Here is a 23454-nt window from a genome sequence, read left to right as displayed (position 1 = left end):
CAAGGGTTCTGGCAACCGCCCGGAAGGATCCTGGCACTGTTCTTCGATAATGAGAGTTCTCTCATCGTAGTAGCTGGAACTGCTGGGCGTGACAAGGGAAGGACACCGCCCGACTACTTCCTCGATACCAGACGACATGTCGCCTGTGGGATTCATGGTTTCGTCACCTCTATTTCTTCTCGTGCTGGTCATAGGCACTGCGACTGGGGAGGCGACTCAGTGAACCGCTGCCCCACCCGTACTGCATGAACTGCACTGTCTCTCCCGCTATAAGGTTTCTCCTTCTCAGCAGCCTGCGGGTGGTGTCAGACCAGCTACTGCAGCCACGAACTCTGTCCTAGGCGACTGGGCCTCAGCTGCCTCTCCCATGATGAATACGCTGCCTGCAGTGTCTATCCTGCTGTAGGGTTCCACTACCCAAGGCATCTGGCTTTCAGACCCTCTCCTGTAGGCCTGTTAAGTGAAGTAGTACATCGGCAGGGGGTTGGCCGAGCAGTCATTCGAGCAGAAAAATCTGATTTGGTATTGCCTAGAAGGAGTGTCCTGGGTCGGGGTTGACGAATTGGGATGAGTCTTTGAAGAAAAAGAGCGGAGAGTTGCAGTCCGTGGCATTGGGGCAGTTTGACTCAACCACCTGTGTTGCATCCTGTCAATGAAGCAGCCATTGATCCTTCCACTATCAACGATCGGTTTTGATCGAGTTGTATGCACACTAAACCATAGCTTTGATACCAATGTAGGATTTAGGATCGGTGTGTGCACACAAAGGACTCGGGGAGAAGAGAAGAGGATTGAGAAGTTGATTAACGACCTGCATCAGAGGGCATCCCTTGAACCTCTTTCGTTGGTTTGCAGAGGCAGGGAGCTGGAGAATTTAACCTCCTCTGGATAGCTGTTATTCAGCCTAACTGTCTCATTGGATTCTTAAACATGCTAGGAATCCAATGTGTAGTGGGCCCCACCATGATCCTGATGGTACATATCTCAATGACCCACTAAATGGGTCATTGGATTTCATGTGAGACCCATTTGGTCACCCTAGATCCAACAAAAAAAGCTTCCGGCAACTCTGGGACAAACAAAAAAAGACTTCCAAATTTAGCGTTCAAATTCACAGAAAAGAGATACTCATCATCGAAGAGAGACGATGAAGAAGAAAACCCCAAAGAAATGTCGAACGAAGGTTTAAACTACAAATCCAAAAAAGAACAAGCTGATTTTCACAAGATGTTGAATGGGAAAGGAAAAAAAATCAGTTTCTACATATCACACCCCAAAATAAACTTCAAAAAGATTAAAAAAAAGGCTTCAAGAACAAAATCAAAGAAAAACCGAAATAGGGTCACTTGCATTTAAATCATGATAGATTTTCCCATAAGAATGTTAACTATGAGGGTAAATATAACAAAATCACCTTCTTGATCTTGAGTTTTGAAGGGTCATGAAAGGGTAGTGACATCTTTGATCTAAAACAAAAGAAAAAAAAACAAGAATAAAATGAAACCCGCAAAAAAAATGGATCCCCAAAATGGAGAAAAATGCCTAACAGCAAGATTTTATGAATCTAGGAACCAAATCAGAGAAAAACCCTACCTTGGCATGCGAAGCTGCTCGTGAGGCATCACACCGCAGAGCCGATAGAGAGGTAACAACGGGAGCTATTCTGGCGTGCAGAGAGAGGCGTGGTCCTCCCTTCGGTGGGTCGAATAGGAGCTATTCTGGCGTGCAGAGAGGGCGTGCGAAGGGGGGGGTGAAAAGGGGGTAGAGAGAGAGGGCTCTGCAGCGGGAGATGGGAGAGGGAGAGGGAGAAGGGCCCTATTTTTTTATTTAAATACCCAATGCCTTAGCCATTGGATCTAAATAAAATCCAACGGCCAAGGTTATTGAGTAGAGGTTGAGTAGCTATGGTATATACATAAAATTAAACTAAAATAGGGTCACTTGCATTTAAAAATAAAACAGCGACCGAGCTGACCGAGCTAGCTCGACCTCATCCTATTTGATGAGTTAACGAGCCAAGTGAAGCCAAATAATTGGTGTTTGTGTTTTCTTGTCAAGCCTATTTCTCGAGTTCGAGCATGCTATTTGTGCACCGAACGTGGGCTAAGTTACGGGATGTCTTGTTACCATTTCCTAGTCCTACCTCCTTACCAAGAAAAAATGGTAACAAGACATTTGGTGTTTATATTCTATCTAATATATATTGTATTATATGTTATGTAACTTATTATATATATGGGCCAAGTTTGGCCACGGGCCGGCTGGTTTGTGACGAGTTTGAGGCTAATTCATATGTGAAACCGGATCGACCCCATGCCCACTCCTAAATGTGCATTTGATGTGCTTTCAAAATTGGACAAAACACATGTTTAGTATGTCTTGTAATAATTATACTATGTCCATTGTGACAGATATCCTGAGATATATCAAAATCTTGCAAAAATATAATAAGAAATTACCTAAATATTTTAAACTTTTATTTCTAAATATCGTGAGTTTTTTTATAAACATAAATATCATGTTTTAAAAATGATATTTATGTTTTAATCGATAATTTATAGTTAAAATATGTATTTTAATAACTTTATTTGTATTTATTTATACTTTTTTTTATTCACTTTCTATTGTCTATATTTAGTCAAAAAGAACTTGAGAATTTAAAAAAAAATCTATTTCTCATGAGTTTTTGACTATCGATATTTTGTCATTGTTAACTTTTGTCACTATGACTACGTCGAGTGTTTGTTTCGATTGAACAATAAGTTGTGTTTCTAGTATCTAGCGTTTGATTTTACATTGTGGGCAACATGAACACATATGGATATGGGTTGAAACTTCATTTTGGATTGTATGACTCGATCTGAGCAACAATATGATGTTTTAACATGTTTATATATTGTAGATTTTAGCCCGGGATATTCATCTTGTATTAGATCTAAAAAAACTTCAAAACTAGGGTAATTTAAGAAAAATAAAAATTAATATTTTGTTGATATATAAATACTTTAATCAGTGTCATATTGGGTCTAATTATGAAACTTTCACACTAGACCCGATCTAACTTTAGTTTCGACTAAGATTTGCAATTTCCCAATAAAAAAATAAAAAATATATAAATTTTTCGAGAATGGTCCGGGTTTGGTTCAGGTAATCCTCATAAAATCTAGGTATGGTTTCTGTTAAAACCCTCCCTCAGAAGTGGTGGATTCTATAATAGGGGTCTCTGTTAGGTAAAGCCTACCCTCGTGAGGGGGCGGTTTTAGCAGTTGTACTCTGAGTTGTCTGAAAGAAGAGAGGGCAAGGGGTAAATGGAAGGGGGTGATTGACCTGACACGGTTCCTAGGAAAGCCTTTTCAAATATTTTGAGAGCAATCTTCAAACTCAAACACGTCACAAATCTGAAATCGAACCATTCAAGACATTTATAATACACACATAAAAACCTATTTTATTTATTTCATAAATGAAATTCAGAGTTTCAAGAACAATCAAAATCATATAGAAGGAGTCCAATCTGATCCATCCCAAAAATCAAAGTCCTCATACTCTAATAATTCTCCAACTATCCACTTGGATATAAAAAATATAAATAAATTGGGTGTGAGACACATCATGTCTCTGTATAATTCCACAAACCCTTACTAGGTCTTTAGATTGTCAATCACATATTTATAAAACCATAGTAAGTTACGTACTTTCTTACATAATCATGAATCTTCTTACGATGATTCAAAGTGCAATACACATAATTTTATGCATATGCCTCAACACATAATCACGTATACCTATATACATAATCTACACAAATTCTATGCATATTTTATGCGTAGATTAAAGTACACAATACACACATACATCAGTACGTGCATATCAACCAACTAATGTGTATAAGTTGTTTCTGCTTACTCTTATGCACAATCAATCAAGCATACAAATATGCAATATATCTCATTCAGGCATGAATTCATACAGTTATTGAATTGAATCATACATTCATAATAATATTCATGTTAAATTTCACATGTAATCATACTCACATTTAATTCAACATACATTTATACATAAATAAAATTCAAACATGCAATCATGACATACCTTATGCATAACCATATTTTCTTTACCTTTTAATTATGTTGATTTTGTCTTACATGTTTTGCTTGCAACTAATTGACATTAGATTCCATCATGTTAGCCTAAGGCACTACTTCTAGCAAGCTATAGGCCCTCATGCCTCACAAGGGGTATTCATTCTACCAATTGTATTTTTTTTCACATTTTAACATCAAGGAGTACAAGAGGATGACACCAGAGTATGAGACACATCCTCATGTTGTCCCACAAATAGGTAAAAATCGTAGTGCACTACAATAAGCATACAACTTTTGCTCAAACTCTGCCACATTTATTGGAGCGAAAGGTCCCCTTAGACCGCCATGTTAGGAGAAGGGTTCAGATTTGACCATCGTTCGTTGGAATGATGAACAACTACGTTTGCAATTTGTCGGAATGACTAACAACTACATTCACAATTTTGTATAGAGTCAGTGCAACACAGATTTACATTTGACCCGCTTGCTTGACCTCAAAGTACAAACCAATGTCACCCAATCTTTCAGGCATGACTATTAAGTGTAACTTTTCTTATCTTTTGAGAACTTTTTCTCAATGCATGATATTTCACAAAGTAAATGCACATGCTAAAGATTATGAAATCAATAATTATACTCAGGTCAATAGCCATAATTATCATACTATTCAATCATGTATTGTATGCATATCACATTGCCAAAATTATAATTAAAACATGAATAGCGGAATTTTACCACTGAATGAACACATTGGGTCAATACCCATTAAATCATGCATATCAAAATTTTGACATATTTGTCTTATGTATAAAGTTTAAAATATGAATAGTGAGCTTTGCATTCGAAACAATCATTTGGGTCAAATACCCATCACTTTCACATTCGAAAGTGCACATTGCACAATATAATGTGAATTGTAATATCTTCACATTCAAAACAATCATTTGGGTTAATACCTAGTATAATCATATCTTTTAAACATGCAACACTTATATGATTCACCATTTACCACATTCGTAATTGTATAACACAATTCAACGTTTCACACGTGAAACCATCGTAATGGTCAATACCCATTACGTTCATGAAATTTCAACACACATTGCATATAACAAATATCAAACATGAATAACGAATCTTCGCCTTTGAATATATTATTTGAGGTTGAGACCCCTCGATTTCATAAGCACTCACACAAAACATTCACAAATACAACATCCACCCATTTCTGCATGACCTGTCCTAAGTAGATACCTTTTAATGCATGCAAACAGTACTATGCAATTAATTTCTAATGTATACATGTGTACCTTCTGTCCCATTTCAATTATCATCCCACACATCACATACAATTATTTAATTTCATTTCACCTATCTTTGCACAATCAATCCTACACAGTTATCTTTTAATGCATGCAAATAGTTATATACAATTAAATTTTTTTATGCATTCTCCATACAATCCGTCCTAAAACCCAACAACCCATTCATGCATTAAAATACACACATGTATGCCAATAGCATATGTATGATGCACATCATATATTCATTCACACATATACATCATTGTATATGTACCCATTGTAATCATATACTCATACGTATGCATAATTTCATATGCACTTGTCAAATCAAACGAAACATTCATTTGTATAACACAAAAGCATATGTACTCGTTATATCAAGTATTTGTACGTATGCCTTGTATATGCATGCACCATAGCAACTAATCACACACATGCCATTGTTGCATATGCGCGCATCACAAAGGTGATGTATGAACCATAATCATAATATATGTATGTATAGTAAACCCTATAAATATGTATTACATTTTACATTGTTACGTATGCTACATAGCATACACACAAATTATAGTACGCATGTATGCTGCTCTTGTATATGCACATACCATATACACACATCATAATCATTAAATGTGTTTACCTTATTGGCATACATCCACACAACATACACTTAAATGTCCACTCTTACCTGCTACCAATTTAACAATATACCAATTTTATCTTTTATTTTTAAAAGTTCAATCTGCCAAATAGCGCACTTTAAACATTTCAAATTATCTAGTTCTACTATTATAATTTATATCAACGTTTATTATTTTTCAACTCTAGATAATTCAATAAATTATTTTGAACATATACAAACCCAAGAAACTATTCTCAGGTTATGAATACATCCACAAAAAGCTATATGTGCACTTCATGCATAATTAGAAACCCAATGAACGTAGGTGTAATACCTAATAATTTTTCAAAGATTCTGGCTAAATATAATTGTCTAAAGTGTTGAATATTTTTATGACCTATGTTGTGATTTTTGAATGCATAGTTGCGACCAAATTGAATTTTTGAAAACAATGAAAGTAATTTTGTCAAAATTTGAGTTCATGAGAGCCTGAAACATGTTTAACAAGTTTAGGGACATATTGCTAATTTTCTACCCCAAAAAGGGCAAAATCAAAAATAGTGAAATACCTGAGGGGTATCTCTAAAATAAGAAAGTTAAATAAGATTATAATTGTTCCTTGATTTATCTAAATGTTTAATTGATTAAATTGGTTGGTTTCTAACTAGTTTTGGTTTGGTCACATAAACTAAATAACTAACCCAACTAATAGCTAACTTAACAAAAAAATCTAACTAGTTGGGTATGGTGTACTAAGTCTAGATCTATACTAGATCCGGATCCATTCCCTGTCAACCCTTGTGCACCTTGTTTTTACCGCTTGTTTTTTAAAGGTTTTACAAGTGTAAAACCATATAACATTTATAATTGACCTCCCCTATTTAAACCACAACTTCTTCCTCTTATCTTGCCATTGGCAACCTCCCCCACTCTCTTCCTTCACTCTGTCTCCTCACTCTTGTCTTCTTCTCTTCCACCACCAAGAGTGGTGGTGCTGCCATTGCAGCCACACCAATAGAACCCTGCTCATTTTCACTTGGGCCTTATCACCCTCACCCACCTCGATGCACCCGACCACCTACCCGGTTCCCTGTCCTTGTATTGTTATACCACCTCCTAGCCAAGACCCACACGAACCGAGCTACACTCGATTGTACGACCCTGCTACCTGATTCCCTGTACAAACCTGGCTCTGAGTCCACTACAACACCCTCTCTGCTCTTGATCAGATTCGAGCCCTAGCTGCATCCAACTAGGTCCCCACCGCACCCAGTTCCAGCTAGGCTATCACCTGATTTGGGTCTGCTTGCACCTAACCCAGCTTCACTCCTCCACATGGCCCAGTCCTTACTATCCCACCTGACCCGGTTCAGCCCTGACTATTTTTCTAAACTGGTTTTTCTGTGAGCTACCTGGTTTATTGTCCATCCAATTTGTCCGTGTGAGCTGCCTCTGATCTGCCTCGGTACAACGTTGCCTATCGATGCTATTCATTATGCCACCACCATTGAACTTTGCCCCATGGTTCAACCCTGCATTCTTGTACGAACGGTACAAGATCCAAGGTGCTCGCACCCTAGACATTATCAAAGTCACATTTGTTCCCATAGTGACATGAAACTTGTAGTGCTCGAGTCACCGCCGTATTCGGACATCATCAGACACATCGCACTTCACGTGTTGTTTGGAGGAAAAAAAATTGGGATATTTTGGGAATTTTTTGTCTCTTTGTTTTGACACGTTCGCCAAGGTAGGTTGTTATACCAAATGCTCGTAGTTCCATGTTAAAATTCATATTCTTGTTACACTTGTACTTGCATATGATTTGTTTATGTTTTGATAACCTTGCATTTGTTCAATATGCTATATAAAATAATATATATTTTTGCATACAAAATACATGATATATATATATATATATATTAGGAAAATATATAAATATATATATTTATCAGAATATATATGGATTTCATTGAAAAATATCTCGTATGTTCGTATTTTCTAAGAAAATATGCTATCATTCATTTTTAGAAAAATATATTGGATGTGTGCTTTCACTACACATAAAATAATGAGTTTATTTGTGTGCCTTGGTTTACGTGTATACATATTACAAGCTTCTGACCTGTATTAGAAACTTTCAAACTATACAATGGACTTTCAAACAATATTATGAGCTTTCAACCTGTATTACAAGCTTTCAAACCGTATTACAAACTTTTAAATTGTATTATAGACTTTCAACTTGTATTATGAGCTTTCAACATGTATTACAAGCCTTTAATTAGTATTACAAAATTTTAACTTGTATTATAGTTTTTTAACCAGTATTTTGGGCTTTTAACCTATATTACAGGCTTTCAACTTGTATTATAAGTTTTTAACCTATATTATGAGCTTTTGACCTATATTATGAGCTTTCAGCATGTATTATTAGCTTTTAAAATTATATTATGAGCTTTCAGCCTATATTATGAGCTTTCAACCTGTGTTGTATGTTTTCAACACATATTACAAGCTTTCAAACTGTATTATGACCTCTCAACCTGTATTATGAGCTTTCAACATTATTATGAGTTTTTAATATATATTTGGAGTTTTTGACATGGATTACGGGCCTTCTGATAATACATGTATGAATTACTCCAAATGCGTAGGAATTACGAATGCTCAAGGTTTAGATGCTTTACATTTTGGAACATGTATGCTTTGAATTATGTGATAATTCTGCTTTTCTATTAAAATATTGCATTATACAACTGATATATGCAATGAATGATTTCACTCAATAGAGCGATGGGTCACAACACCCTACTATGTTAGCATGTTGAAATACCATCACATGCATGCATGAATTGGTATGGCTCATGTAGGAGCCTGGGGTTTAAAAAACCTTGATGTTGCCAGTGGGCCCATTTGTGTGTATAATATATGAATGACTGATATTGTATTGTAAGCCATCGAGACATGTCGGTACAATGAGTGGGGGTTTGATGGGAATTCATGAGGTTGATGATACATTTACAAACACATGGTCACCTACTTCAAATGCGAACTTACAGTGTCTCAGATCTGCATAGCCCCTCTATCTACTCTGTGATGCTATCAAATATCAAATTATCTGCACCTGATCTGAATAATGTTTGATCATAATTGGAGATTCTAATATTATATCTCCAACGTAACTTCAACAAGTGGATGATCAACAAGGCCTACTATAGAGGTAATCTTTTGAAAACTCTAACCATCTTCTCTACGTCAGATTAAACTTTTTTTTTAGAACATATACTTCAAGATTTTATGATCAGAGAAAACCACTTTCTCACCATATAAGTAATGGCACCAGATTTTTAAAGAGAACACCACGACTGCTAACTCAAGGTCATGGGTGAGATAGTTCCGATTATGAACTCTCAACTGTCTGAAGGCATAAGCGATCACTTTTCCATGGTGCATCAACACATAGTCTAAGCCAATACCTGAGGCATCACTGTACATGATGAAGCCTCCTGATCCACTGGGTAACGCCAATATTGGCATTGTGGTAAGCTCCATCTTCAATTCTTGGAAGCCCTCCTCACACTTAGGATTCTACACAAACTTGGCTCCCATTTTTAATAATTTAATGATAGGGGCCGCAATTCTTGTAAAATCCTAGATAAATCATTGATAATACTCGGCTAATCCTAAGAAACTATGAATCTTAGAAACAGTCTTCGGTTGTTCCCATGACAACATTGCCTCAACTTGGGTCGGATCTACTTCCACATTATTGTTAGAAATGACGTGTCCTAAGAAACATAACACAATTTAGCCAGAACTCATACTTTGAGAACTTGACATACAACCGATGTTATATATTAATCATATTACATGGATATAAAAATGTTTTTATAAGCACTTAAAACAATACGAAACATTTTATATTAATAAAAAATACTTTATATATATATATATATATATAGATAGATAGATAGATAGATAGATAGATACACACACCTGTGTCGCCGTGTCATACTTTTCAAGATTTTGTTGAATTAGAATGTCACGTTTTTGAGTCACGTATACATAGGTACTCATATGTTTGTGACATAGGATAAATGTTGATAAGGTTGAATGAAGAAACTTTTGGAAAGGGTGCAATCAGAGACTAATTGATTTTCATACATGATAGACATTGATCAGGATATTGGTTTTTATAATTTTCGGTCATATTTCTATAGTATCTATATATGATATAAATATCCATGTGTGTGCATGCATGCATATGCATGTGCATGTGTGTGCACAAACGTCTGTGTGTACATTTATGCCTATGAGTAGTGCATTCTCTCATTTATATTGGGTGCACAAAAATCTTAGAATGACACATCCCAGAAAACGTACATTATAAGACATTCTTATTTTTAATGAAATATGGGAAGAGTCTTATTAAACACATTTTACCTTTAAATATATATGGCAGGCTGAGAACAACGCTATCAGGTCTTTGTGTTGATATAGTTTCTTAAGGTTATAAATTCAAAAAAATTAAAATGTCTGCGCAATTTTGGGGATGGAAGCTAAACATGTTAAAAATCATACACAAGCGAGAAAGAGATCACACACCCATCGATGCATAAGAGACATACATGGTTTGGCAGTTTGCCTACATCCACAGAAATAAAGCGTTGTTGCTTGATTTATTATGCATATCGTTTCACGACTGATTATATACAAGAGGAACGCCAGAGATAACTGAAGAGTCGGGTAGAAGAGATAAGGTTGGATATGCTGAAAAAAGGAGAGAATTCTAGAATATATACATAAGCTGCTAATTCTGGAAGCTACTGGGATAGAACCGTGTGCAGGTTCTATCCCTATCTCCTAACAATCTCCCCCTCAAGTTGGAGTACAAATGTCAGTTTGCCTCAACTTGTCTGTGATCCAGTGATGTTGATCTTTGGCGAGAGCCTTTGTTAGAATGTCAACGAGTTGTTCATTTGATCTCACGTAAGCAGTGGTTATGACTTTATTTTGCAACTTTTCTCTTATGAAGTGACAGTCAACTTCTATGTGCTTCATCCTTTCATGAAACACCGAATTTGACCTTATGTGAATGGCAGAAAGGTTGTCGCATTTGAGCTCCATGGGGTCCTCACATGTGAAATCCATGTCTGAAGCGAGTGCTTTTACCCACATCAATTCACAGGTGCAAGTAGCCATAGATTTGTATTCTGCCTCGGCACTAGATCTGACTACCACATTTTGTTTATTGCTTTTCCAGTTTATCAGATTTTCTCCTACGAAAACACAGTAACCAGATGTACATTGCTTGTCATTAGGATCACCAACCCAATCAGCATCATCGTACCCTTTGAATCTTAAGTATCCATTTCTCCTTAAAAGAATGTCTATTCTGAGGTGTCCCTTCAAATATTTTAGAATTCTTTAGGTAGCCTCAAGGTGAGAGGTTCTGGGGCAGTGCATAAACTGACTTATTTGACTAACTGCGTATGTAATGTCAGGCCGGGTGATGGTGAGCTATATCAGATGATCGACAAGCCTCTAAAAGTCGTGTATATCTTGAATGAGTTCTCCTTCGTCATTCTTCAATTTTTTGTTGATTTCTAGTGGCGTGTCACATGGTTTGGCACCAAGTGTACTAGTGTCTTTGAGTAGGTCCAGCATGTACTTCCTTTGACATAAAAATATGCCTTTGTTTGAATGAGCAACTTCCAGCCCGAGGAAGTATCTAAGTTTCCCAAGGTCTTTTATTTTGAATCTTTTGTGTAGATACCTCTTCACTTTAATGATTCTTCGTTCGTCATCTCCAGTAATGATGATGTCGTCCATATATACTAGGATAATGACAGACCTGGATGGTTTAATGGAGGAGAACATGGTGTAGTCAGTTAGGCTTTGTTTGAATCCGATGTTTATCAAAGCGACACTTAGTTTGGAGAACCAGGCTTGCGGAGATTGTTTGAGACCATATATGGATATTTTGAGTTTGCACGTCATTACTTCATTCTCATTGACTCCTGGAGGAAGGTCCATGTATACTTTTTCTTCAAGATCTTCGTATAGAAAAGCGTTTTTTACGTCAAGTTGATACACCTCTCAATGTTTATTCGCATCAACTGATAGGAGGATACATATGGAGCTCATCTTTGCTATAGGGGCAAAGGTTTTGAAGTAGTTGATGCCCTCCACTTGGGTGTATCCCTTGGCTACTAGGCAGGCTTTGAATCTTTTGATTGAGCCATCGCTATTGTACTTTATCTTGTATATCCATTTGCAGCCTACAAGTTTCTTTCCTTGAGGCAGTTTAACAACATCCCAAGTATGGTTCTTTTCGAGGGCCTTTAGTTTCACCTGCATAGCTTCTTTCCATCGAGGGTTGAGTTTGGCTTCTTGATAAGATGAGGGTTCGGTCTGAGCATATATTTTAGATATGCTTGGTATTCAATAGAGTGCGAGGTTGAGGAGGAGGCTAGGTATGTATGAAAGTTGCTTAGCCTTACAGGAGGTCTGATGGTGCGGTTTGGTCTTCTAATGAGAATTTTTTGTTCACCCTGGCTATTATTGGTTTGAACATTGGTCATGGATGATGACTCAACGGGGTTGTGATTGGTGGTTTTGACTTGCTTGAATGGTGGATGGATTTTCTGTTATGGGCAGAGTAGGCAGTATGGGTTCGGTGGTATTGAGAGTCTCCCCCTGGCTTGAGCCAAAGTGACCCAGGGATTCGACCGGTTCCAAAAAATAAGGCTCAGATTCATAGAACTTTACATCTCGGGAGACATAGAAGGTATTGCTGGTTGGATCAAAGCATTTGTAGCCCTTCTTCATGGTGGAGTAGCCGAGAAAAATGCACTTCGCAACTCTAGTATCTAATTTGCTTCTTCCCTTTAAATGAACAAAGCAATTGTAGCCAAAGACCTTGAGATGATTTAGAGAGACTGGTCGTTTTAGGAGAAACTCCATGGGAGTTTGTTTTGTATTTTCGCTATTAGGAATCCGGTTAATGATGTAGCACGCTGTTGCTACTGCTTCAGCCCAATATTCCTTCAGGACGTTCATGTTGAACATAATGGCTCTTGCAGAGTAAGTGCATGTTTTTCCTTTCTGCAACTTCATTCTGCTAGGGGTGCCGACGCAAGTGAGTTGGGGCATAATCCCATTTTTACTCATGAATTTTTGGAGGGCTTCATTTACATATTATCCTCCGTTATCAGAGTGCATGTTGTTTATTTTTGCATTGTACTGGGTCAGGATCATGTTATAAAATTCTTGAAAGACTTTTTCGACCTCACCCTTCTACTTGAGAAAATACACCCAAGTGTTTTTGGATTTATCGTCAATAAAGGTTACATAATATTGATATCCTGAGTGAGCAGTAACGGGAGCCCGACCCCATACATGAGAGTGGACAAGTTGGAAAAGATCATTACATTTCTCCTCTGATTGTTTAAAAGGTAATCTAGAAAATTTTGCAAATTCACAAGCATATATATGTCTCTAATTGTAAGTTTGGAAACAAATATGAAAGAATGGAATTAGATGGGTGCCATAGCATTGAGTGCCATAACTTGTGGAGAGATTCTTGCTTGTCTGCAAGGAAAACCGTGGGTGGCTGCAGCAAGTTCTCTAACACATAGACTTTTTACCAATCTCCTTCCTCGTATCTATGTCCTGAAAGATCACGTCCTTACGAGAGAAAGTAGCCAAACAATTGAAAGTGGCAGTTAACTTGCGAATTGATAACAAACTTGCTGGAAATTTAGGAATGTAAAGGACTTGAGAGGGCCTTTCCCCTTCAAAGAAGTACGTGTTACCGATTCCTTGGACTGAAACAAGGGACCCGTCGGCAATGTGGACAGGTTTCTTTGTTGTGGTTTTAATGTCCTGAATTTGGTGGCGTCTACCGGTCATATGGTCGGTAGCGCTGGTGTCCATAATCCACTCGGTATTGAAAGTTTGGGAGGAGTAGGCGTGCAGGGTACCTGTTTCAACAGTGCACGAGTTGTTGAAGGAAAGTTCTGAAGCGAGGTTGGAGCGGTTCATTTGCTAAAACAGTTTTGCGAGGTCCTCGAAGGATACTGTGTTGGCGATTTCCACTTTTGATCGAGAATCATGGTATTTCTCCTTGCTCAGTCGACCAGTCAGTTCCCAATATTTTTCTCTGATGTGCCCTAATTTTTTGCAATAGGTACACCATGGTATGCTTTTGTTCTTAAATTTTTCTGAGTGACTTTCTCCATGGTTGGTTGCTAAGGATGCTTTCTTCTCTTCAAGGTTAGATTCGACTTTGAAGGCAAGTTTTTCCTGCAGTTGATCAAGTTACTTATCTACCTTCATCACTCTTCTTCTGGTTTCTTCTCTTTGAATGGTGGCACAAACATTATTGAAGGAGAGTAGCGGGTTCGACATAAGGATTTGACTCCTTAATGAGTCATAGTCGTGTCCAAGACCGGCGAGAAGTCTGAAAATTTTATCCTCCTCGATTCTTTGCTTAATAATTTTTGCATCCGCAGTTGGGGGTCGATATTGGAGAAGTTCATCCCATGTGGCTTTGAATGCTCGGTGGTATACATGGAAGGGACGTTCTTCACGGCTCAAGTGAAATAGGTTTTGCTGGAGTTGATAGATATGCACTAAGTTATTATGAGCGCCATATACTTCCTCCAGATTTTCTTAAATTTCTTGTGTCGTTTTAAGAAATAGCATGCTTTTTGCGATGCTTGATTCCATGGAGTTGAGCAGCCATGACATTACGAGGTGATTTGTTGACTCCCATTTGTCGTAGGCGGCAGCAAGCTGGTTCGGTTTTTTTTTATTTTCTGATTTACCACTCAGAAATAGGCTGGCAATTTTCGACCAAATGAGGTAATTTGATCCGTTCAACGGGGTGGTGGTAATTTTCAGTGTAGGGTTTTGCTCCTGGACCACCATTCTTGCTGTAGACGAATGTGTTTTGGTATGAGATATTGTTTTCGATATGTTGCTGTTGCCCATAAATGTATGGCGGAAAAAGGAGCTGCAACATGCTTCAGTGGAATCAGATGAGTTGGGACTCAGAAATAGGCTGGAATCATACCATGTTACAAATCATAGGCAAAAGAGAAAGAGATCGCACACCCATCGATGCACAAGAGACATTATCGTTTCGCTGATGATGAGGGGTTATATACAAGAGGAATGCCAGAGAAGAGATAAGGATGAAGAATTCCATAATAGATAAGTAAGCTGTTAATTCTGGAAGCTATTGGGATAGTACCGTGCGCAGGTTCTGTCCTTATCTCTAACCAAAACAACTAAAATATCTTCTGCACTGTTTTAGGGATGAAAGCAAAATAAAAATGCAGTTGTAAATGGAAGTCGGTCTCTCTCTCTCTCTGAAATCCCCATGGGTGTAGATTCTGGTCTTTCTGAGGAGCACGTCCCAGAAGAGGGAGAAAATGGTGGCCGTGCAAACCCTTCCGATGTTGATCATCTCTTGTCCGATGGTGGTGGTGGTGCCCCCGCCGTGCCATTGATGCCGCCCAACTTCTGCTCTCGTGTGTCCTTCACCATCATCCTCGGTGTCCTGCACCTACCTTCTGCCCACATGTGCTCCATAGCTTCCTTCATTATTGCCAAGGTCGTCTACCGGGAGCCGGCTCTCGAGCACCAACAGTGGTTCCAATGGGTAACCTACGCCATCTTATTAGGCCCCTTCATCCTCTATCTCGCCTTCCTTCTCAACTCACCTCCCGACTGGCGACTCTACGGCGCACAATGCACAGCGCTCTGCTGCGCCCACACGTTAGCCGTTCTGGCCTTCGAGACCCTTACTGCTTGCATGGGCTTGCTCAGATCGATGAAAACAGCGCCCGAGTTTTTCTGCAGGCTCGTTTTCTCTTCAGCTTCAGCATTCAGTCTTCCACAACTCATTGATCACGATTTTCTGATGTAAAAATGTGTTCAACATGTATAGACTCAATCACATAGATGTGTTCAACATGTTTGTTTGCTAAGGATCGAGCCTTTGATCACGATTTTCTGATGTAAAAATGTGAACTTTGATTTATGAAATCTTGGCACATTGTTGGCCGTTGATTTTTGGACCTCTTTAAAAATCTAATTAGTTGTGTTAATCACACTATTCAAAACTAACCATGTAGATGCCATCCGCAACATTTGATCTACAAAAAAGTGATTTTTTTTGAAAAAAAGTGTGACTTCTGCTCATTAGTTTCTTACCTTGATTAGTAGCCAATATTTATCATATATAAAATTCATCTCATGCTTTTCATATAGGATATATAGGAAAGCATTTTATATGAAACCCAGTCAGCCGTATTTAGGCATGCCATTGACTGTGAGTCCCACCAAATCCCAAGCTTCAGAATTTTTTGTTTCACCCTCTCATAGAATGCTCATTTTCATATGAAACAGAGCTGTTTCATATGAAAATACTGTGAAACAAACGCCCCCCTTAGGACTCATTTCCAATGTGGGAAAGTGACTCATTTTCAAGAGAAATGAATATGCTTTTATAATAATTTCTAATCAAAAGCAAACCTCCTCCTGAAAGTTTCACTCTCTCTCTGAGAGGTAGATGGATTGGATATGAAAATTATGAAAATCAATTTAAACAAATCTATATAAAGTAGAGGATGATTTGGAAATATTTATTCATTTAAATACATTTAGTTTTGCACCTAATACATTTAAATTTAGTTCTTTTTAGCTTTAACTAAATAAATAATACTGGATCCAGCTTATCCTGATTTAAAACCGAATTTAGAGAAAAAATGAACGGCTCTCCAATGACAAACTAAATAACGTCTCAATCCGTATGCTTCAAAACAAACCTAAAAAAAATCGATACATAGATTCAAAACGATATGGTTCGTTTTTTAACATCTGATTTACTTCCATATTCAAAATGAAATTCCATTTTCCAAGCATGCCCTTATTCAACTCTCCTTGAGTTTGCTCTTATCCTAGAGAAAATTTCCTCTTGCCTATAGATTCAAAACTATGTTTTCCACAGTCCACACATTACTTACGACAGCAGAAATTTGTGGTTTTCTTTCAAGCATGATGCACGTCAATGAATGAAGTATGAGAGAAGAGAACATTCATCGAAAAAAAAAACATTACTGCCAGATTGTGAGAGTCAAGTTGGCAATAAATTCCACAAAATTTTGCAGATAATGGTGCATAATAAAAGATAAAATGCCTGAGATGGCAGAGCCAAAGATTGAAGGTTCTACTAGAGCATAATAAAGGTCACTGTGACGCCCCCAAAAATGGGCACACAAAATACGAGGGCATAACACAACATGATTTTTTTATATATTTTACTCAGAAACCGCCCCAGGGGCAGAGACCTACTCACACTGGCTCAGCCTGCCATACTTACGATCATTGTCCTGTCAGCATAAAACTCCGAGGGCTTACCCCTCGACCCCAGGGAATCTTATGCTTACGCAGGGGGTGATGCCCATGGGATTTGAACCTAGAATGCCCATCAAGCAGACTAGGCCCCATCCCACTATGGCAAACCCCTTGGGTCTATAACACAACATGAATTGCCCTTCAGCAGTACACATACTTTTCATATTATGCAGTCTTGGATGAACAAGATGCACAAGGAAAAAGAAATTTTTTCTATACAAAACAGGAACTTCAGACCGCTTAACCAAATACATGCGCAGAAAATATCCCCTTGATTTGGTTGCATTCCCACTTTTTTTAAGTTACATAAATTGCACCCAAGTTGCAAAAAGGGCCGCAATTCAAGCATTGTGCCTGTTTTTTGTGTGCTTGTTGGCACATGCATGTACCAGTGCTCATATGCACATTATTTTAAGAAAAATCATAATTTGGCCTCTTCTTACCAGTGGGTGGCAAGACATTCTTGACAAATACAAATATGGCTTTCTGAGCCCTGAGCTTTATCCTCTTTCGAACAACATAAACAAACTGCCCCACAGTAAGATCAGCTGGAACCAAATATCTGTAATCAAGGCGCAAGCAAAAACCTTATTATTTCTCCATGAAAGCAAAAAAATGAGAAATGGCTTTGTGAATACGAGTACATGCATAGACACGAAAGGCAAGGAAGCAGAGACAAATAAAAGACAGGTGAAACTGCTTTGTTTTCGCCATCCTCTAGCAAGACAGGTGAACACTTTAAATGCTTAAAGAGATAAAAAAAAGTTCATGTATTTAGGCTGCTTGATATCCATGTTTAAGATTCGACATTCAGCTCACAAATATTGGTCAAGTATTATACATTTGTCATATTGGTAGTTACAAGTGCACATGAAAACAACACACGGAGCCAAAACTCGCCTTGAATGATCAAAGTCACCTAACTAAATTGAACATATCTGTCTATACATGTAAGGTGAGCAAAACGCCAAAGCCAATGCCCGGTGTTGGCACCATGTTAGACATATATCAAAGACCAAACATTTTTCTAAAACAATAGTCTCATGCACAAATTTAGGCATAGAAGACTAATATTATCCTCACTAAACTGTATTTTTTTCTTTTTCCCTTTGATTCTGAATTCCCATTATCTTTTCTATTACTTTATCCCTTTTAAACTGAAAAAGGTGCACAATTTCACACATGATCGCATATTCAATAACCAAGGCATCAGAGTGAACAGTCACAAGCAACTTAACCATGCTACTCTGCCCGCTACCCACAACAAAGAACCCATCAAATAGCCGGTAGTAGATTGATATTAAGTAGATTACATATTTAATTTCTTACAGTAAGAGTTTCCTATCTAAATTAATTTGTTTTACTGAAATTAACATGGTAAAAGGAGAAAAGCACACAATTAACCTTGTCAGAGAAAAATACTATAGAGCATAGCACTGTGACTACAGATTGAAATGTCATTTTGCAATGAACATTTCCAACATCAACCCCCAAACAAAATATTTGGTAGAAAAACACTTTAGAAGATAGACCTGTAATTAGGACAAATATTAGAGGCAGTAAGGACAGGTTCACGTCAGAGCAACATGCCCATAATACCAGAGCATGTGTGCAGGTACACCCACCCCACAGCCAACCTGCACACACCTGTGGTGGTGACAATTAACCTATGGAACCATCGTTCAGTTAACATATTTCATGGGGTTGAGTATCTACTATGTAGCATAAATGTTAAGACCACCCACAAGTGTGTAATCGTGGGTGTGGATGTAGGAGCGCATGAGTATGCAGGCTGAGTGAAACCAATTTAGAGCAATTTGGACTGATCATCCACACCACAATCCAGCTCAGTGACCAATTTTCCAGCACCCAGTTATTGAGTTGGCTATATGCCAAAAGCTGTCCCAACAGCAGACTATTCATGGCTTATCTGGCAGATCCAGCTTAATGGACATGCAGACCAGTAACTGTTCCAGCTATCTCTTACAAGAATCACATCAAAATAAAAGCTCACTTCAGCCATGTTGGATAATGATGATAACATGGACTAATATTAATAATAATCATCCGTCCATTACAAATACAGAAGGAATATAGATAATTACTACAGTCAAACAAAACTTACAAAGGACTCAAAACATAAACATTGTTTACGGCATTTTCGCAATGGCACAACAGAAGCAACTAAATGTTGTCTCTTCTATATGAATCAAAGATAGCTGTACACTCAAGAATCTTCACCTCCTTTGAACTCAACAGGCAGGTTAAATAACAAATTCCAACCAACCTCATATGCTAGGTAATCTATGCTATCTGGACACTCAAGGGTAAAGCCAGTCATTGTAAGAATCCAATACTTGGCAGCTTGACACTGACATTAACACTTAAGAACACCAGTTTTCAATTCATCTAGTGCTCAAGTCTCTTTGTGATTTCTAGGCTACTCTTGGATTTTAATATACTTTCACAGTTAATTTGTTAGATTCGTCTAGAATTACAAACATCTTGATAACTTTGTATTGGCCACGCCTTCCTGAATTCATTTCAATCATGAAAGGAAAATTATGAAATAATATATTAGAAATTTACTGATTTAATCTCACACATTGCATTGGTAATATGACACCCTCTTTTTTCGATAAGGATGAACCCCTCTTGCTTTCTAGCCAAATGATCGGATGTGCTTTACATATCTTTGTAGTTTGAAGTAAAAAAGATGTCTTACTCTGTTTTGCTTTCTGTTAGTGTGTGCATATGTATAATTGTCTTCCCTTCTAGTTTTTTACGCCTTCATTTGTCCAACACTTTGTACCCTTGTCTGACACTGACAACCATATGCATGGCTAGATAACATAGTGAATGATATTACTTGAACAGATACAAAATCCTAAGAATGTTGTCATTTTGGAACATTAAAGTTCTACAACCAGAGAAAAATCCACAAATTTTTACATAAATAGCAGAAATTTTGTAGATCATTAAAGTAAATCACATATTTAGAAAGCACCACACCTATGTCACATGGGTGCGGGTGCCGTCTACAACCAGAGAAAAATCCACAAATTTTTACATAAATAGCAGAAATTTTTTAGATCATTAAAGTAAATGCCGGGGCGGGTGCGGAGCAATTTCAAAAATTTTGGACACGGGGATATATATATATATATATATATATATATATATATATCCCTGGGTTTGCACGACACGGGTGATAAGGACAGTGCAATAGAAATTGAATTCCCTGGGTTTACAGAGAATTTCTGCATAGTGATTAGTGAGTAAGAAGGTTGGAAGGACTGAACGTCCCTAGTGTTTCTCAGCATAACTGTGCACGTTTCAGCCCACCAAATTCGCACTTTCGCATCTACAATTTCTTACCTATCGACTGGTCCATCCCTATCGATGCTTGAATCTGCCCTTGGTGTGCATGTATTGGCATAGAATCATACCACTGGCAATCCCGAAAAAACAAACATAGGAAACTAACAAAAAAGGTCAGTAAGGAAATTCTTAATTTTGTAGAAACCAAAAATCGATTTAGTTATTTGTATGGACCTTGTTTTACTGGTGACCGACGATTGCTGGAGTCTGTCACCAAAAAAACTCTATCAGTAGTGCGTTTGTAGTCGCTCTAACGACACAATCTGCCACTCAGATTCTCCATATATATATTTATATGTCTTCAGGTTTGACATGCTTTTTCGAGGAACAGAGATCTCCAAGGTTATCCCAAACAACGGGAAGTCACTGATTATTAGTACCCTTTTGCACACACAAAAAAAAAAATCAGTGTAAATAACAAAGGTATAAAAGACTGAAAGAAAGGAGAGAACAAAGGGCTTTTATTCCTTGTTCTTGCTTACCTCACAATCTCAAGAATTCGACTGGTGGTAATCAGTTTTGAAGTTGGTGGAGGCCGGATTTGATGTTGAAACATACTTTTCAAATCCTCTCTTAAGGAACCGATAACCTTAAGTGGTTAGGAGAAACATATCGGCCAAGACCCATATTTGTTGGCGTTGTTGGTGTTCCTCATTGGAAAAAGAACAAGCGACAAGAGGGTGTGATTCTCATTTTCTCTCTCTGTTGATGGGCTCCATCGAGAGATCAAGGGACAAAGGGCTCGGTTCCATATTTCCTTTATCTCTCTCTCTCTCTGTGTTTCCTCTCGTCAAACGGCCTACATTTCCATCGCCCTTAGCCAGAAGAAAAAAAAAACTTATCCCAACTGAAATTGGTTGAGGATTAGTTGAGGCGGCTTAATCTCTTCACGCCGAGGTGGGAGAACTTTATTTCTCACCTCTGAGGCAGTCACCACCTTCAGACAGTCATCCCACTGAAGTCTCATCCTAGAAAGGAGGATCATTAAGAGCTTTTTTTTAGGGTTTCAGTTTGAGAAGAACAAGGGTCAAGAACCCTTCCGCTTTGATTTTTTTTTTTAGGTTTGTTTAATGTTCTTTTAATGCATATTTTCTATTTTGTTCATAAATTATCTGATAATTCCAGTAAGAGACCTTTGTCTATTCAGAAATAAGGTTTTGTTTCTAAATATTTCCTATCGTTGGCTCAAATTATGGAAAATTACTAGAGACTAAGTTACTGATTGTTGGATTTTCAGAAACAGTATTATAGATCTTTATGAAAAATACATAAAGGAGTCTGTAATTTTCTGATTAACTCAAAAAAAATTAATGTTATGCTTTTTTGGTTACTATTTTGCTTATTTGCTTATAAGGGTTTTTTATTTTTCTAATATTACAAAAAAGGGTATGATCTTTTCTGATTAATTTACAAAGTTACAGAATAGTTATTGTAATTTTTGCTTTGTTCAAAGCTGCCTCTTAACTTTTTTGTTTTTACAGAAAAGTGATTTTATTTATAGAAAACCTCTTAAGTGTTACTTTGCCAAAATTGCATAAAATATAGTGTTTTATGTGAATATATGCGCACTTTGATTTATTGTTGCATGTCTAAATTAGAGTAGTGACACAAAAAATTAAATTTATTTATTTTTGTAGATTAAATTATTATAAATTTCTAGTTAATAAATAATCACTACTATTTCTCTATGTTTTGGCAAATGACAAATAAAATAATCATGTTTTCAGTAAGGCAGTCCATATCGAACTGGGATAATTGGTTATGGGGATGGATATTGTCATATTTGGGTTTATATATTTGATTACCCATACTCAAAATAGTTGTTGAAATCTATTATAATCAAATTTATATTATATGATGCAACATAAGTCAGTTTAGGTGCTTATACATGATTATGTGTTGAAAGTTTTCTCGTATATCATGCTATAATAATGCATTTGGTCTTGACATGATTTTTATCATATTATTTTGTATAAATTGATTGATAAGATATATTGTGGATATAACATATATGAAATTGAGTTGGTTCTAATGAACAACTTGGATAACCATTTATTAAAATTGTATCGCCATATTAGGATTTGATTGATTTTTTATTAGATCATGCACTATGGATTTGATTGTATATATTGATAAAAAAAATTAGACATAATCAAATTCATTGGATTGTATTAGTAACTCAATTACACTAATGATGGTGAATTATATTAGATCCATTTAGATAAGGTTCTTGAAAACTAGGAGGATTGATGACTCAGTTTTGAAGATGATAAATCCATTTTTGGTATAATTAATTCAAGGTTACATCGTAATAGATCTAGTGAACCTTGTTTGGATCTATTTATACCAAATTAGATTTATTTGAGATGTGGTTAGGCTTAGAAGATTTGATCGGACTTATTTGAATCATGCATCTCATACTGAATTGGTTTGGATTCAATATATTGATTTCAACCTGATGGATTGTATGATTAAATTATTTTGAATGAGGCTCAGTTATGCTTATTATGATTAAATCAAAATTAGGGTAAGTTTACTTAGACCTATTCTGATCAGGACAGGCCTTAATAGGCTGATCAAAGTTATATGAATTGGATCATATACAGTCAAATTAGATTGGATTTGA

At 37.0% G+C, this 23454-nt stretch overlaps 1 long non-coding RNA gene across 1 annotated transcript; it reads right to left on the bottom strand.

Annotated features, from left to right (window-relative positions):
• Nucleotides 1-17700: 17700 nt before the first annotated feature.
• LOC149822885 (uncharacterized) lies at nt 17701-20891 on the bottom strand. The gene is made up of 2 exons (XR_016426127.1): nt 20826-20891; nt 17701-18009 (listed from the first exon to the last, which is right to left on the bottom strand). It is a non-coding gene; the product is annotated as an uncharacterized LOC149822885 (long non-coding RNA).
• Between the last annotated feature and the right edge of the window lie 2563 nt (nt 20892-23454).

Source organism: Nuphar pumila, chromosome 11, assembly GCF_984573655.1.
Source record: "Nuphar pumila chromosome 11, dmNupPumi1.hap1.1, whole genome shotgun sequence".
Lineage (NCBI taxonomy): Eukaryota > Viridiplantae > Streptophyta > Magnoliopsida > Nymphaeales > Nymphaeaceae > Nuphar > Nuphar pumila.
This window is presented reverse-complemented; position numbering and strand designations above follow the sequence as displayed.